Source organism: Acyrthosiphon pisum, chromosome A3, assembly GCF_005508785.2.
Source record: "Acyrthosiphon pisum isolate AL4f chromosome A3, pea_aphid_22Mar2018_4r6ur, whole genome shotgun sequence".
Classification (NCBI taxonomy): Eukaryota; Metazoa; Arthropoda; class Insecta; order Hemiptera; family Aphididae; genus Acyrthosiphon; species Acyrthosiphon pisum.
Genome location: NC_042496.1, coordinates 35,791,243 through 35,808,529, shown reverse-complemented (window position 1 = coordinate 35,808,529; position 17,287 = coordinate 35,791,243). Strand labels below are relative to the sequence as shown.

At 34.1% G+C, this 17,287-nt stretch overlaps 1 protein-coding gene across 2 annotated transcripts in view; it reads right to left on the bottom strand.

Moving 5' to 3' along the window:
• The window catches only part of LOC100164031 (ecdysone-induced protein 74EF), a 133,908-nt gene extending 117,089 nt beyond the window's left edge, over positions 1–16,819 (bottom strand). Inside the window, exon 1 of one of the 2 annotated variants that reach the window (XM_029491578.1) lies at positions 16,608–16,819. The gene's annotated coding sequence lies outside the window, so the exon portion shown is untranslated. The remainder of the gene's footprint in view (positions 1–16,607) is intronic. The other variant, XM_029491579.1, reaches the window with a different exon arrangement.
• Positions 16,820–17,287: the final 468 nt, after the last annotated feature.

Below are 17,287 nucleotides of genomic sequence, written 5' to 3'. Positions count from 1 at the left end.
CAAGGCCGTTCGGTGTCGGCGGCAGAGCGGTGAGAGGACATGCGTACGTGTGTGCGTGAATATGTACGCGTGTTTACACCATAGGTTGGTGTGTGTGGGTGACGGTCGTGAATATTCGTCAGATTTGGCGGCGGCGGCGGCACACACGCGAAAATTACCATACAGGGTGTCCCCCGCCGCCGCGCGTGCGAAGATTCGTATATTATATACGCGCCGAAGGCTCGCGAAAAACCGGAGGTTCGTGCGGGTACGGTTGTGGGTGCGTGCGAGTGGTGGTGGGGGTGATAAATGTATGATGGGTGGGGAAGTTCGTCGAGGTCCGCGGCCTTGTCTGTTCAATGTCTATGCCGAAATCATATCTCCACGCGCCCGCGAGACAATTTTTTTCCTATTCTATAATATAATATAATATAGGCACCTCTATTATACGCCATGCTATATTATAATATAGTATAATATACAATATACTCGTATTATTATTATTATAATTATTAATATCGTTATTGCGATTTTGTTTTATACTCCCCCTCCATTCACCCGCGTCTTAGTATACGAATACGAATTTTTTTGTTGATTTTTTGGTTTCCAAACAGCGGACAGGAACGACTTATAAATACATTTATGTACTTAATATATTGATATTATTATATTAATAGGTAATAGCTGCAATGATAATATTGTTGTAACCGTATAATATAGGTTTTTAATTTTTCTTACGTTCCATAATCTATATACCTAATATAAGGGTCGTGTAAATAGTTTTTATTTGACGTGCTTCGTCTAGACCGGATGTCGGGATGACGCAAAGCGTCTCGTACCTATTCATGCTACATATTAAATTTTTACCAAAAACCTATATAGCTATGTAGCACCGATACTATCAATATTATATGTACGTCGACAAAAACACAACAATCGGCTCTGTGCCCCGCAGATACAATTAATAATCGACGTATAAATATTACGATAATTTTTTTGTGTTCACAGTTTCTTCTTTTTACTATTCCGTTTAACATATATACAATATTATATACCTACAACGTCCCATATAAATAACAATATGTGTATTGTTTTGCAGTATTTCGTTTTATTATAGGGTCTTGGACCATTTTCTATTGGTGTCTCGATATTATACGATTTACGAAACACTGAATATTCCGATTTGGAGTAGGTGGAATCAGCCACAGCACTTTGAAGTTTACGCTACAGGTAAAGATCCGGGAAATTCTTTACAAAATCCCAATGCTAACACTACGCTGCAGGTCGAAGCTGATACAGTATTTATATTTTAGATACAAACCACAGAGATATATATAAACACTATTGGTTGTTTTATGACAACTACCTGTACTTAACCGCATGTATATATAGTTACCTACTTAGCATAACAACAGTCCTCCCTAACAATAAAGAGGAGTGCTGTGCAGTCGAGTCGATTTATATTATCGTGAAAGCACTTGCAAAATTTGAAAGCCGTCTAAAAACTCTATTTGCGGATTGGTTGTGATACACTTGACGTGGTATACAGAACACGAATCAGCAACATACAGATAACAAAACGATGGAGGACAAAAGGACAGAAGTCAATCCAAAATGTAAAAAAAAAAATGTTCATAATTCCAAGGACAGAACTCTTCCGAGTAAAAAGAAAATCGAAATACGGTTCGATGGTCTGAATATAGTACCTATATAAAGTATAGCAAGTTATATAACATGTATAAACGCATGGTAATATTATACTCATCTTCTGTCTGACTAAAATTTACGACGCATGTAACAAACTGGCATACATCTATCTTGGATCATCATGACGTGTTTGGATAAATTAGAAATAATTATTACTTTCAATTTTTTTTTAAATACACAAAATGTATATACACAGATCCGTTTTGACCGTTTTAAATAAACAGTTTTAAAAAAAAATATTTAACGATGTTTTATAGTTGATACGTCATGACGATTTCACCGTTCATGCAGTAACTTGTACGTGTAAATTAAAAATAATATCGAAAACCAACATAACTTTTTTGGCTTATTCGTTACAACTACAGTCAAAAATAATATATTTGTACAATTTATGACCATGCGCTGTCGCGACGAACGTATATATAATTGTTTTGATAATTGTGAGTGATTTATATTATATCGTCCTCGGCGACGACGACGCGTTAAACCGCGGTAATAAATCATACATTATACATCGGGTATTCGGGTTATACATTATACCTACCTAATGTAATATATTATATATTATATACCAAAGTACCATAGGTGAGGTTAGCTGTTAGGTTAAGTATAGACATAGTGTATAGGTTATGGACTATTATGTATAGACCTGCGCGCAAACCTATTGCACACAGCGTTGCGGGAGGAGGGTATTATAGAAACTTCACGAATAAAATAATATAGAATGATCATGAGAAAACATTGTTATTAAGTAAATATAGTATGAAGAGTTTTGAGTTATTTGAGACATAAATATAAAACAAACAATAATTGATGTGTGTACGTATTTAAATTAACCTTGTATATAAATAAATATAATTTTACCAAACTGTCGGATAAATTATTTTAATTATTTTAATTGACGCGAATCAAAATCACTGTACTTACCTAGTTCAAAACCATATTATATAAACATTGAAAAACAAACATAAAACGTTGGATAAATTGTTCGGTTATTAAAATCTTATTACGCTAATATAAGTACGAACCCTCTATAATTATGTAGCGTGACAATTATGCGTGTGATGTTGGTGAAGAAAATCTCAAAAATTGGACGTCTTTCAGCGGAGGCCTTCGTGCAGATATTGGTAATCGTCCGGAAATTCCAAAAACGACATAATTATGACCGCGTTATTATGTTAATTAGTAAGATAAAAAATTAATTAATTAACCGAGATTCCGATATACGATTCGAAGGAATCGGTGCCGGCGGAGCGTCCTCGTCTTCGCGGATGCCGTGTCTCCAGCCGTGGTTCAGCCCGATTGAATGTCTCGTCCGAGACCCACATTTTTCATCTTTCGGGTTGCACCGACGAGTACTCGATCAACCGTTTGACGATCATAATCGATGAATTTATTATAATATATAGGTATAACATTGTGTTTATGCACAGACTTATCTTTCACGATTTTCTACGGTGAATTATGGTATATCGTATATGTATACTGTATAGGTACCTATATACCGTAGTTTAGTGTTTACTGTTTAGTGTTTTCCGACGCTGCGGTGGCTGGAGATGCCGCAGAGGTCGCGTCGACGAAACCGACCGCGGAGACGAAAAAATAAGTGCATAAAAAATTAACGAAAAACGAAAGCGATCGTCGCAACGGTACATTTGTTTGTAAAAAAATAAAAAAAAAACAGAAGCGAATTTTCCGTCAGCCGCACTGCAGTTGTGCGCGCGAGTTCGAATAAAAGGAAAGGTGGATAATATAATATATATATATATAGTATACATATACGTGTATACCTGAGACTCTTGTGCCGAACCGAAAACAAAATCGTGTCGAAGGTGAAAGTACCTGTACGTATACGCACTGGACAACTGTTTTTCGATTATATTTTCGCGTTTCTCTTTTTTTTACCGTTTTTTTATTATTATTATTATTATTATTATTATTTATACTCGGCCGTGGACGCGCGCACGGTTTACCGTCGAACCGGTGCGTGTTGATAAAATAATGTCCGATGATAATATTATGTTTACAAAAAAAAACAAATTTTCTTTACAATATATAAAAATAGGGTAATCCACCTGGTACAAAAGGTTTTGGCGACATACTCTAATAACATGTTACGTATAATAATATAGAGTCCATAGAAAACATAAGTGATATAATGACGCGGGACAGGACTTGGCTGGTTCGTGGTGTAGTGTAGCAATATAATAATATGTGCTAACAGTGTATATTTGCGTTTTTCCGTCGTCACATAATATTATAATATTATCTTATCATAAATGAATATACCTGCTTCACAGTACCAACTATTACTACCCCCGAACACGTTTATGTTGTATACCGGAAGAAGTGATGTAGGTACTGGTATCCGTAGATGTGACCTGTGTGACGTGAACTTTGGCGACGGTATACAAGGGATGGTGTTGGTGGTGGACAGTATCCTCGCGGAGATATCAGCTCGTATCTAGGTCACCTAATTCGCGACCATTATACTATATTATCCGGACATCTTCTTCGCGTATATGACTTATACATAATCGTATATATATACATAGCTATATATAGATACGCCTTACGCGCGTACGTGTTTTTCGGAGCACGCGAATCGGGTCAAGTCGATATATAATACAGTACAGCGCGCGTGATATATAAAGTCTCCGTGAACACACACATAACGGTTTTATTACACGTTTACGTGGGCTTGTGTATATGCTACACTCATGTACTATTGTATATATGTATATGTACGTACGATAAATTCACCACGTATGTATATATATATGTGTGTGTGTATATAGGTATAATAAACAAGGGGGTCCAACGGAGACGGAAAAAAAGTAAGTATGAAGTTCAGTTTATAGATATGTTTGTGTGTAATAACGACTCGGTACAGACACCCCATCCCCCCGACCATCGTGATGATAATAATAATAGTACCAAATACATAATAATATAAATCTATAATAATAATCTTTATATAAACTCGTATATTACAACTGCGCGAGTAATTTTATAATAATAATATTATGTAGAACAAAACGGGCTACGTATAGAATATTATACGGGCTGCAGAATATTTACACTATAATATAATATTATCTACCCATGTATACATAATATTACACACAATATAGTATAAACCAATATGTAATATTAACATCATAATATTATACACACACATACACGTTGTCGTCCGGCAAATATGTTGCGTGTACCTACATAATAATAATAATAATAATATAGCCTCAAAATTCAAGGTGTATGTGAAGGTGACGCGCGTCGAACAGACACCGCCGCCGCCATGAACGCGTCGAAGGTTGTCGTCGTCCGAACAATGTCATTAGCATTAGATGGTAATTCGATTAGAGTAGCGTTGTTTTATTTCACACGACGCGTATATATATATATATATATATATATTATAATGACGTGTGTATATAACGCAAACGAAATTTTCTTCTCTAAAAATTATATCATATAAGGCCTCATTTGTGATCTAAACTGTAACACTAACTAACAGACTTGAGATCATGATATACAACAAGTCAATAATCCACCCAGCCTGGTTTTATGGAATCCAACTTTGGGGCTCTGCCAAACCGTCCAATACAAAAACCTTGCAAGCTTTCCAATGTGTGTGTCTCAGTCAGATATAACCTCTGCCCCCTCATGGTATGTAACAAATAGAAATCTCCACTCAGACCTAGAACTGGCCAAATCTCACTACCTGTTGAATTTTATTCAAATCTAAACATAGACACCAATCATTTAATCAAATAGTCTTCCTCCATATCTTTTTTGATGATATCCCTAGAAGTCTTCGAAGACAATAGCTTAGGGACCTTTTATAAATCAATAGGTAATATAGAAAAAAAAACACTAGTTGGGTGGCAATACTGCAGGCAGTTACCTTACTGTTCAAGTTATATTTCAATTATTTGGCACCTCCTATAAATAGTCATCTCATTTTTTGAATTTTGTGTGGATTGTAAGTAATTTTTTTTCCAATAATATATCGATAGTATTATAATCGAGAGATTATGAGATAATATAATCTCATAGCCCATATACCACCTACGATTGTGTATTCTATACTCTGGGTTATCACAAAAGTGGTAGTTTTATGCATTATATGCTCAGCGTTATTATGACGTGCATGCGTCCGTTTATAGGTACACAATATTTCACGCCTCCGTCGTGTTTAATTATGATAATATTATAATATATTGTACCGGTGTCAGTGCAAATATATAACACACGCCCACGCACCCATCCCCCCGGCATAGTCGTATATACGTACCTACCGTCAAAATTTTTACGCCCAAAATGCGTGCAATAATTATTATTTCTCAAAACGCTAACCACGCGGTTTATAGGGTATTCACTGCCCTCTAGACATGCGTATACATTTCATAAAAGTTGCGACTGTCTTGCAAACGGACAGATAATGACGAAATTCTATGCACGACGGATATGCCTCTTATACTGGCCAATAAATGTGGACGGGGGAAGGAACTACAAATACAATTTCAGAGAAAAGGGGAGTTGAACCCGGAAAACCGCCGCTTTGAATAGAGTGATGAAAGAATAAAAAGTATACATTATTATATTGTATATTATTCGAGTGAAAAACAATTTTCGAGACGCGCGTATGATTCAAAAGTCATTACCCTATAAGAAATCGTATACGGCTGTAATATACACCATAATAATAATGTAGGTGGGTGGTACGTATAATAATTTTAAAGCATAAAAATGACGATAGTCCGGGCTTCGGCATTGTTGTAACAAGAAAAGCATCGATCGATTTCGTCAAGTGGAATTAAGTTTTCGTTCGGTCGCCGAATGAATTTAATAATGCGTCTATAAACAATATTCGCGTATCCTCCAAAATCCTATTCCAGGACCATCTATACTGGGTGATTCAATTAACGTAGACACTCATTATTTAAAAAACTAGTAACGTTTTTGAAAAATTTTGAATCCTTTATTCTAAAGCAGAATATTTTAGAGTACTAACATTAAAATATTGTATTTTGGATGAGTATACTGTATAGCTTATGAGTTATAAGTATTTAAAATTTAGATAAATCTGAAATGTATATGTCAAAATTTATTCAAAAGAGTAAAACTTTAAAAAATTAAATTGATAAAAAATAGTAAAAAATATTGGAACGGCTTAAAAGTATGGAAAAAATATTTTCAAAAATGTTACCGTTTTCTGAAATAATGGGTATGTTGCGTTAAATGAATCACTCAGTACCTATATTATACACAGGATAGGTAGGTACATGTATTACTTTTGATGACTAAATCAATCACATAAATACGAGTACAATTCAAATAAAAAAAACCCCATAATGTTTAAATGTATACACAAATTGGATTCGTTCAAGAATCGTCCAATGTGAAAGCGCAAGTCTTCGTCTTTGCTATAGATACCTAACAATATTCTGGTTACGGTCGAGTTTTAATTGCATTTCGTACACTTTCGTTTTCACTCTCGTCCGCGTGTTTTTCATCTTCTCCGTGAGAAATATATGTATGTTTGTATGTACGCGCACTATCTACCCAGCACCTGCAATCGCTTTAATATTAACGGTTTTGTTTTTATTTTTGCTTATATTATTGTTTTGAGCAAAAACAGCTTTAATTAATATTAATTATACACTGCAGCACAATCGTCGTTGTAGTTGTTGATAACATATATTATATATATTTATATGCGTATTACGCGATACGAGCTCATAATATTATTAATGTTTTAACATTATGGTAGCCGGTAGGTACTACACATGATAATAATATGCATTATGCACCCGTGCAGCGATAGGTACACAGCTGTATAATAATACATTTTTCCTGTGCAACGCAGTCTGCAATTTGCGCGAGGTTTAAAGTTATCGTAATGCACACGCAAGCGAATTTACAGTTTCTACTTTATGGTAACGTAATGTTTATCAATTGTACCACGTGACTAAAGATGTACCATATAATATATAGTGATCTAGGCGACCATAATATAATATTATATGCTCTCGTCTGCCGCACAACATCACACATTTATAATATTATATATTATATTTTCGGTTGTACTACTATCTCGATTATCGTACATTTTATCATCGTCAAGTGACAAATACGCGGGGGCGGACGCGTGGAATTAACTGTAGTTGAGAATGCAGCATGGTAGTATGGTACACGAGTATCATGTAGTTTAGTTTAAAAAGAGAATTTATTTTGTACTTTAACTTTGACACCACCAACATTTACAGTCGACCGTATTACATAATATTATTATACATTGCAGTGTGCCATCGGCAAAGAATATAATGTACCTACCTATGGTGTTGTTATGACGAATACCATATGTCACGCGACGCCCACCGCATCCAAATATTTATTTATTTTTAAATTTTACAATATTATATTGTGGCCGGCAACGCGTTTTAGTTATTTTGTTTTCGATAAGTTGAAACGATTCTTAGATCGAACGTTTTCAAAACAGCAAGTCACTTTTCGTAAAAAAAAAAAAGAAGGTGAATGGCCGAACATGCCAATATACGCACTATAGGCACTATGATAAAATATATTACACATCGATATTGTATCACGTGGTATAATATATTATATGGTATATCGACGTAAACCACGGTTGACGTGTATAATTATATATTACAACAATAACAGTCGGTAGTATATAAATATATATAATATATATGATATACATTACGCCTGTGCTCTTATTTTCTCGTCGCCTTTACGGGGCGAATCACCAAGTGTGCTGAACCTAAGGTTTTCATTATATAATGCAATATTAGGTATACATAACTGAACATTTATTCAAATTCGTATTTTGATTTTTATATATACTCAAAGATCATATTTCCAAAATTCTTGAGATTTTTTTTTAGAAGTGTTCTGAAGCGATTCAAACTTCCTTTTTTCAAATGAGAACCACTTTCCCTATAAATTATTTAGTGGATAATGTATTTGAAAATGTTGATAGAGTGTTTGTACGAAGAATATAATATATTTCTAGATTTTCCAGAATATTTATGATTATTGGTAATTGATATTATACCATATATTATAACGTGATTCGCAACCGAGGGACGGACTGTCAAATTAATTTTTCTATATTATAATATATCGTAATTGAAACTCGTATATTTGCTGCTGTGTGACGATCAATATTCGGCTTGTATTTTAGAAATCCGTTTCTATACATTCGGTACGAAATCAGACGTTCGTTTATCGATGATAAGACTATCGAAACAAAACAAAAACCTCTCAATAAACGCTGTCGACCATATCGTCGCGACGGCTTTCTCGGCTGGTTCAATAATATTATAATAATATTATACAAAATAATAAATTATAATAATATATTTCTTGTAGCGGTGTCAATATGAAAATATTTATGATATATATATTATTGTAGTGGACTAAACGTTTTCATAAACTGCACATACAGTATAAGCGTGTATATTAGCACGTGTCTATGTATAAAGTATTCAATAATTTTAACCCGATGTCGAGAATATAATAATATTTCTCGATTCCAAACGCCCCGCGTCGGGGGTAAAAGGGGAAAAAAATATTTATTTACTCTCGCGCGAATGTTTAGCTTTTTATTTTCGAAGGCAACACACGACCATATACAATGACATAATAATATCATATTTTTATAAGGCGCTGCAGCAGCAGAATTATGTGTACATAGGTAGTATATAATAATATAGTAATAACAGTAGGTAGGTAGTCGTTGTAAGGTGACATTCGGGTTTATTTTATGGTTTTATGTCGTACCTATATATATATATGAAATAGTAATACTATATATATTATTAGCAGCCGTAATTTATCCATTTAATGTGCACGTGAGTTATAAATCTTTGTGCTTACTATTTTCTATATGTTACTGTAGTATATTATATATTATATAGGTTAACACGTTGTATTAATAATGATAATACTCTTATAATAACGATTGATTATTATAGATAGTTAAAATAAATAAATTGTGTTTAAAAAAACGAAAAAAATAGTAATATTTATAGTAAATATAAATGAAATCAACGTGGACGATGAGGTTTTGGCCGCACGATTTTCGCGGTGGTTTTCACTAGCTTTTACAATCGATGCGTGCTGATATGTAACGCCTGAGCGACTAAGAATTTATATTTTTAACATAATATACATACTTTTCGTCAGCCAACCGTCGGTTGATAACTTTGATTCGATAGATAACCATGTATTTTTTTTTCAAACGCTGTCATTAAAACTATTTGAGGTATGGACATTTTCAAATGTATGAGCAGTTTTAAAATGCTCATAATTTGTTTTAAAATTATAATTTGAAAAAAAACCTTCACTAGATAATAATACCTTTACTTTAATTTTAAATTTAATAATAGAACAATTCACTTTGATATAAAAAATAACAGAGTAAAACTGGTTCTTTTGAACTTTAAATTTTCTATATTCAGCGTTATATATAGTAAGACGGAGACAGCATATATATTTGCATGAATAGCATGTATATGATTAACGTCCCGCGATCGTGATGACTACCTCAGTCATTGACGTATAAAAGGTAATCCATTTATTCGGATACACTCATATTCGAGTACCTAAACATTTTTAAAAACTCTGATAATTAACTATACAATTTATACGTCGAGTAACGGGAAAATGTATGTATATCAGTTAAAAAAAAAAATGGTCAAAATCGAAAAATAGTGTTTTTTTGGTGACTAACAAAACGTTTCAGTTTTCTCAACAAAAAAGAAAGAACGACGACGACGAGAACGAGCAGAAGAAGACGAAGAAAAATCGCACAATGAACGGGCAAATATACGCGGTTGTGGCAACTATATATTATTATATACCTGCTTATTTATATATATATATATAAATATAAACGACGGTCCCGGTGGTTCTGCGTAGCGGTGAGCCAACTTTCACTCTACAACACCATCTCGTCAAATCGGCATTTTTAACGGTGTTATTAGCGTTTTCGCTTTCACGTCTTTCGAGAGAATTAAATAACACGCGCTCGAGCGCGCGTCCGCGACGGAGACCGATCCATCGCGGCGGCTACATAGCGGTCCGCCGCCGCCGTATCTTTCTCCTCGCCACGCGTGTGCTCTCCCGCCCGTTCACCGTTACAGATCGCCGTGGAGATTATATAAAAAGAAACGCGTTTACGCGGCTGCGGGTGTATAGTAGGTACAACAGGTGTTGTAAATGGTGGTAGGCGCACGTACGAAGAAAAGCGACAACGAGACGAAAACGGCGTGTGAAAAATCGGCAAAACGGTGAAAAAAAATTAACGAAAAACGAGAGTTAGAATTGCTTTGCATATATAGGCTATGATAATAATGTATGTGAATACGATTAAATTGTAAACAACTACAGCCACTACGCACCTATGCGTATGACGTGTGTAGTCATGAGGTACAATATATTTTATTATTTAATTTCGTTGCTGCAGGTTATATTTATATCTACGTTACGATATAATTTCTTGAATGACTGACCCTACATATAGCATATAACTGACTCGATGTGTCGTGGATATCTTTTGAAAAAAATACATTACTATATATTAGACCATCTGTTTTGCAATGAACACATGCGAGGTAATTATTAATATTGAATATTGATGTGTTATAATTAGATATTATTAGTAGGTAGTAGGTATATATATGCCGGAACGTGTTCAAGGTCTCGACAAAGCCGAGAATTTCTGTTATAAATATTATTGGTGTACCTAATTGTTTAGGATAATATTTGGGAATACTAGAGTCTATAATTAATAGATAGTCAGGGAAAACAATGCTAAGTGCATCGAAATCCTATAGTCCTAATTATGACTTGGTTTACGACGAACGGGATGGTTGGTACGAGAATACAGTATAATATTTTTGGGACTTGGGGTATACTGGTCAATCATCTATGTGTATTGTAATAATAATACGCTGGAACATCTTGACACTTAAAAATATTATTATGGTCCCGTTATTTTTTATATCAGGAATGAACGCGATTTTTTTTATTGATCATAGAGCCTATCATACGTATCAATCGGCCATCGGGATTTATCTCGCACGCGTTTATGGTGGAAATTACGTGGTTGCTCGACGTCTCTTCCCCGAGGTGTCGATTAGATATCAGCAGTATAACACGGCCCAGAACATGATTTTGTAATCGTCAAGAGCATATTTTTTCGGCGCATGTTCGATAAGCCGTTTTAAGGTCTCCGCTACATAATATTATAAGACAGTGCAGTGAAAAAGAAATTATCTATTTCTAAACTTTTGATTAGCTGTTTTAAAATTATTGTCGTATTCTGAACACTTCAATTTACTGTTGAATAGATACTTGAAACTGTTAACGATAAAAGTACAAAACACATGTAATAAGCTGAAGTTTAAAGTGTGCATAACTATATTGTTATAATAATAATGATTTTGGAGTGGTTGCCAAACATCCATCTAGATAATATATTTTGCATTATAATTTATAATACCTAATGAGTAATGTTTATTGATTTTAATAATTTAATTAGAACCACCATTTTATAATCTACTTAGGTATGCAACAAATCATATCATTACGATTATATTATATTATTATGTTTGATTTATAATGATAACAAAATTAGAGGTTTAATAATGTGTTATGTAAAAAACTGGCTAAACTTGGCTAAACTGCTAAAGTAAATATAATGTATTTCATATTATTGTATTATTTTACATTTATTGATTTGATAATCACACCAAATATATTTATATTTAATAAATAACATCGACATCGATGTTTGTACACAATCGCTTTTTTGAGTTCAGGAGTACCTACTTAATATTGGCATATGTTTTGGGTTAGTATAATGTCAACAAAAGAGTGCATTTTCAATATTATCGTAGGTATATATTTTTTTTAATATCTGGGAGTCGACTTTTGCGATAGTTCAAGACTATATACAACCGTTCAAAATAATAAATAACGAGGGAAATCGCGTGTGCTTAACGTTTAGACAAGTTCGTGTCTTCGCAAATGTATATAATATAAAAGGTAGGCGGATAAGTCATTCGTGATACTTTCACGCGCACGACATTATAATATGTATTTAAAGAAGAAGCGACAATTGATCTCGATGTATAGAACATTAGAACATAATATATTAATCGTAAAACAAAGTAGAGTAAAAGCATTAAACGTGAACATTCGGCGGGTAATAAATTGTTGGAAAATCGTTTATAAACTGCAGTATTTATGAAATCGTTTTGAATTAAAATATTTAAAAGTGACGCTGGAGTGTAAAATATATTAATATTATTATGTATATAGTTTGGATTAACGCAGATCGGTTTGGCTTTAGTGATTGAAGTTGTACCGTTTACAATAAAACTTGAAGACTTTTTCACCATGCACAAATTTGACTTCGACAAAATATATACGTGATTCGATTATTGCTCCAGTATATTAACTTTTAAAACTTTTATATAATGACTTTAGTCTTTAGAAATAACTTTTATTTCAATAATAATAACGATGGGGTATTGTTTATATTGTATTGCTTATTATATATTATATATAATAAATGTTAATTTATAAGTATTGTTTTCATTAATAAACTTCAGCAATGAATTGAAATTACCAGATTGTAATTTAACGGACAGAAATCAAATCCTCTAGTCAGACTTTACGGTTGAGCTACCTAACACCAAACCCTGTACCGTGTCATGTATATTTATATGGAACATAATATTACACCTATATAAGGATTGATTTATTTATTAACGAAAAGTCCACGTCGTATTTCTGTGAAAACTGTCACGTCATGGTGTTCAATATCATTTTTCGTGGAAATTCGACAGAGAGACAAAACAGAAATAGAAACTACTATATAAATATAAGAGAATTAAAACAAAAATAGGTCAATTTAAAAAATGATTTTACCATCCCCGAGATGGTGTATTGTACTTTTGCAGGGAATTATGTATTTATAATATACAACAGTCACTAAATTAAAGAATTGTATACTTTTATCAAACGACGTCTCGCATAATTATTATTGTTTGCACGTCAAAGTTAACCAACCACATATATGCATTTGCATTGCGCGCACCCTCCAATTCTATAACAATTAACACCATTAGCGTAAGAATTATTTTTCTACGGTAGAATTACCTACATGATAATATACACTTGTGAGTTGTCTGTATTTAATTTTAAGACGACTAAACCTCGCGTCGTACTTATTTCTTGGTTTTTTACATTCCACTTTTATCACCTTGATAGTGTCGTGGTCTCTAGGCCACTGTTTCTCGGTCCGTGAGTGAACCAGCGTGCACCGTAAACTGTTCCGCAATTTCACCAAGTTTTAAATATACGTCATCGCAGGTAGGTGTACGCCTATAGGTCACCTATGGGACCGCAGTATTATAATACAGACAATAAGGCGTTTGAATTTCGACGACGAAATCGGTTCAAACGTCCTTTGGTGTTTTTTTTTGTCAATCGCAATCCGCATAGTACTTTATGTACTACACCAAAAGTGGTGATCATAATTTTGTAATGACTCGGAGGTCAAATTGAATAGAATTTGCAACAGCTATGAGGTCGCGGCGGCGTCTGATGTGGTGGTAAGGTGCATAATATTATGTACCTATCATGTATTATGTGTCAACCTGCTACTTGGGATGGCGTTTTTTTATTGGTTAACATGATTTTATTTTGAAATTAGTTCTAATTAAATAAAGGTTTTTCGGACTCAATATCACGTCTCACCCCGGAATTAAAATAAATAAATAATTTAATATACATTAACTTAAACCAGATTATACAACCAGAATCCAAAGCATCGAGAAAGTATTTTCATCACACAGTTTTTGTTCGTGATATCGTTTAATTAGCTAATCGGAGAAAAATAATGCAAACCTCACATAATTCTATACAGAGCAAGGTCTCGTATCCGTCAAGGCCGACGGAATGAGAATATCGAAAAAATGGTCTACTCAGTGAAACGATTATATAGGCATATTGTTTTCAAAACATGTCTGTGGCAACAACTGCAAACGTTCGTATTTTGCGCCCCCCCCCCCCAAAAAAAAAAAAGAAAATTATACAATTTTAAAAACTGTATTATTATAAGTGTGTCATGTGTCTTCGTAACATGATCAAGGCCCAATATATACGAACGATCGAACATTTTAAATCCATATTATTGTCACGTTCTGTAAAAATCGAATTGTTTTCACAAATATTGACAAAGATAGAATGATAACAAAATGCGCGGGATATCAAAAACTGTATCGGTACATTACGCGAAAACATCGATAATGCATTGTTACGACCTTGACACTAAAAACCAAACCCACGTTGGTCAAACACTGCTGTTCTAGAGTTATTAATGAATCTTTTTAATATACATATTATAGGTACATATTATATTATACTATATTATTATACCAACATAAATATTTTTGTTTGATTATAATAGTAATTATTACCAATGCGTGGTATATTGTGTGCCTATATATGTATCTAATGGGTATAGTATCGCGTCGTATTGTTTGTATATTTTTTTTCTGTTCTCACTCTCGAACCCATATAATAAGAGATAGACTATCTATCAATGATAAAAATGTAAAAATTGTATACCGATGGTGGCAATCAAGGTAATGTTCAAGGTAGAACTTGAGTTATCATCAAGGCGACCATTCCTTCCGCGTTGTTAAACCTTGTGAAACTCGCTTGGAGGTGGAGCGGTGGTATAGGTACGCGGTGTTTTTTTTTATGTACTCGAATAATATACATAGGTACACACACGTCCAAATGCGTGACTCAAATATCCACCGTACGAGCATATATCAATTCGATTAATATTGTGCACTGAAAACTAGTTGTTGTTTACATCGGTGACGTCATGGATCCTTTTTCTATCATCCAAATCTCATGGAGTACACGAATAACCCCCAAGGACATGGATATTTTGGAGACCACCTTGGGGTGCGGATTCGCTCATGGGTTGCTGCTAACAGTGTATTTGTCTCACACACTTATGTGCGTCTTAAGGTCTCGGACGGTGGGAAGTTCAAGGCACCATCAGCATGAAGGCGAGCCACGATCGAAATACTCGATATCTATGAGACAACCGTTTTGCGAGGGAAAATTGTTATATAAGAATAATTATGGTTTAACGTGATCAAGGACGAACGCCGCCAACAAAATTAATTTGTTTTTATTTTGTTTTTTTTTTTGGCATGAGCAAAAAACAACAAACTTTCAACTTCGAACTTAAAAAGAAAAATTAAACAATGTGTAAGAAAAAACGAATTCAACTACTCCCGAGTACGAGCGAGTTCATTCAGGTACTGTTCTTATCATAAACGCGTGCGCGTGAGGTAACCGATCCATTGTCGTTATCAAACAGCTTAATTAATATTTGCACTAATGACTTGAACGTATTCATAAAACCAACTGAATGGTATTATATGCATGTGACCGACAGACACACACATATATACACACACACACACACACTCTCACACAAATGCATACACTCACACCATAATTATTATCTACATTTTCAAAGGTTATTGACTCGTCGGATTTTACCGGGCCAAGACACGACAACAGGGTATTAAAAGCGTATTACTACATTTTCCGAGATTTTGACCCCTCGGTGGCCCTAACACACCAACTGTCGGTTCGAACGGTCAGCATTTTGCCCTCGCAAATATTTTGTTTAATTGTATATGATTATAGTTTACGGAATAATATTATATAGAGTTAATTAATTCTCGTTTCTGTATACATTTCGACTTTCAACATGATATATCCGCACCCTAACGGAGTTAAGACCTACGCCGAGCATAATAATATAACGTACAAAATACGAAACTTACTCAGATAATAGATCCGGTCGATGTGCGAAGAATCTGCAGAGATTGTTGTATCCAAACGGCGGGGCCGTGAAACGCGCACAGTTTTAAAAGACAATATATTATAATATAATAATATGTACAGGTAAAAATACAAAACAGCACTGCGGCGAAATTGAAAAGCACAGAGAAAAACGCACGTAATAATAAAAATATATAAATTAAAAACACTACGGTAAAAATGTATAATAATAATAATAATAATAATATAATAACGATATGAAAGTTTTTTTTTTTTTTATTGAAGTATATTAAGTTAAAAATTAAAATAACAATAATAATATAATATAATAATTAAACGGTTAACAATATTTCGTCGGAACCATTCGAGTACGCGATAAGCGGACGAGTGGTGAGTCGTAGTCGGACACGGCGCGAACACGGAGCGATCACTGTGATATGAAAACGCGGTCGTGCGGCGGCACGGCGACGGCGGTGGTACGTCGTGAGCGACGGGGGAATCGACTGGTCGAGAGGGGCCGACGAAGGCCGGCAGCGGACGAACGGCACTACTACCTTCTATTTATTTATTTTTTTTACTTTTCCGTTTCTCTACTCCTCCGCGCGGCGGCGACGCTCATCTAATTCATTATTATTATTATTATTATCAATATTTTATTTTCGTTGTATAGCACCGTTGTGCT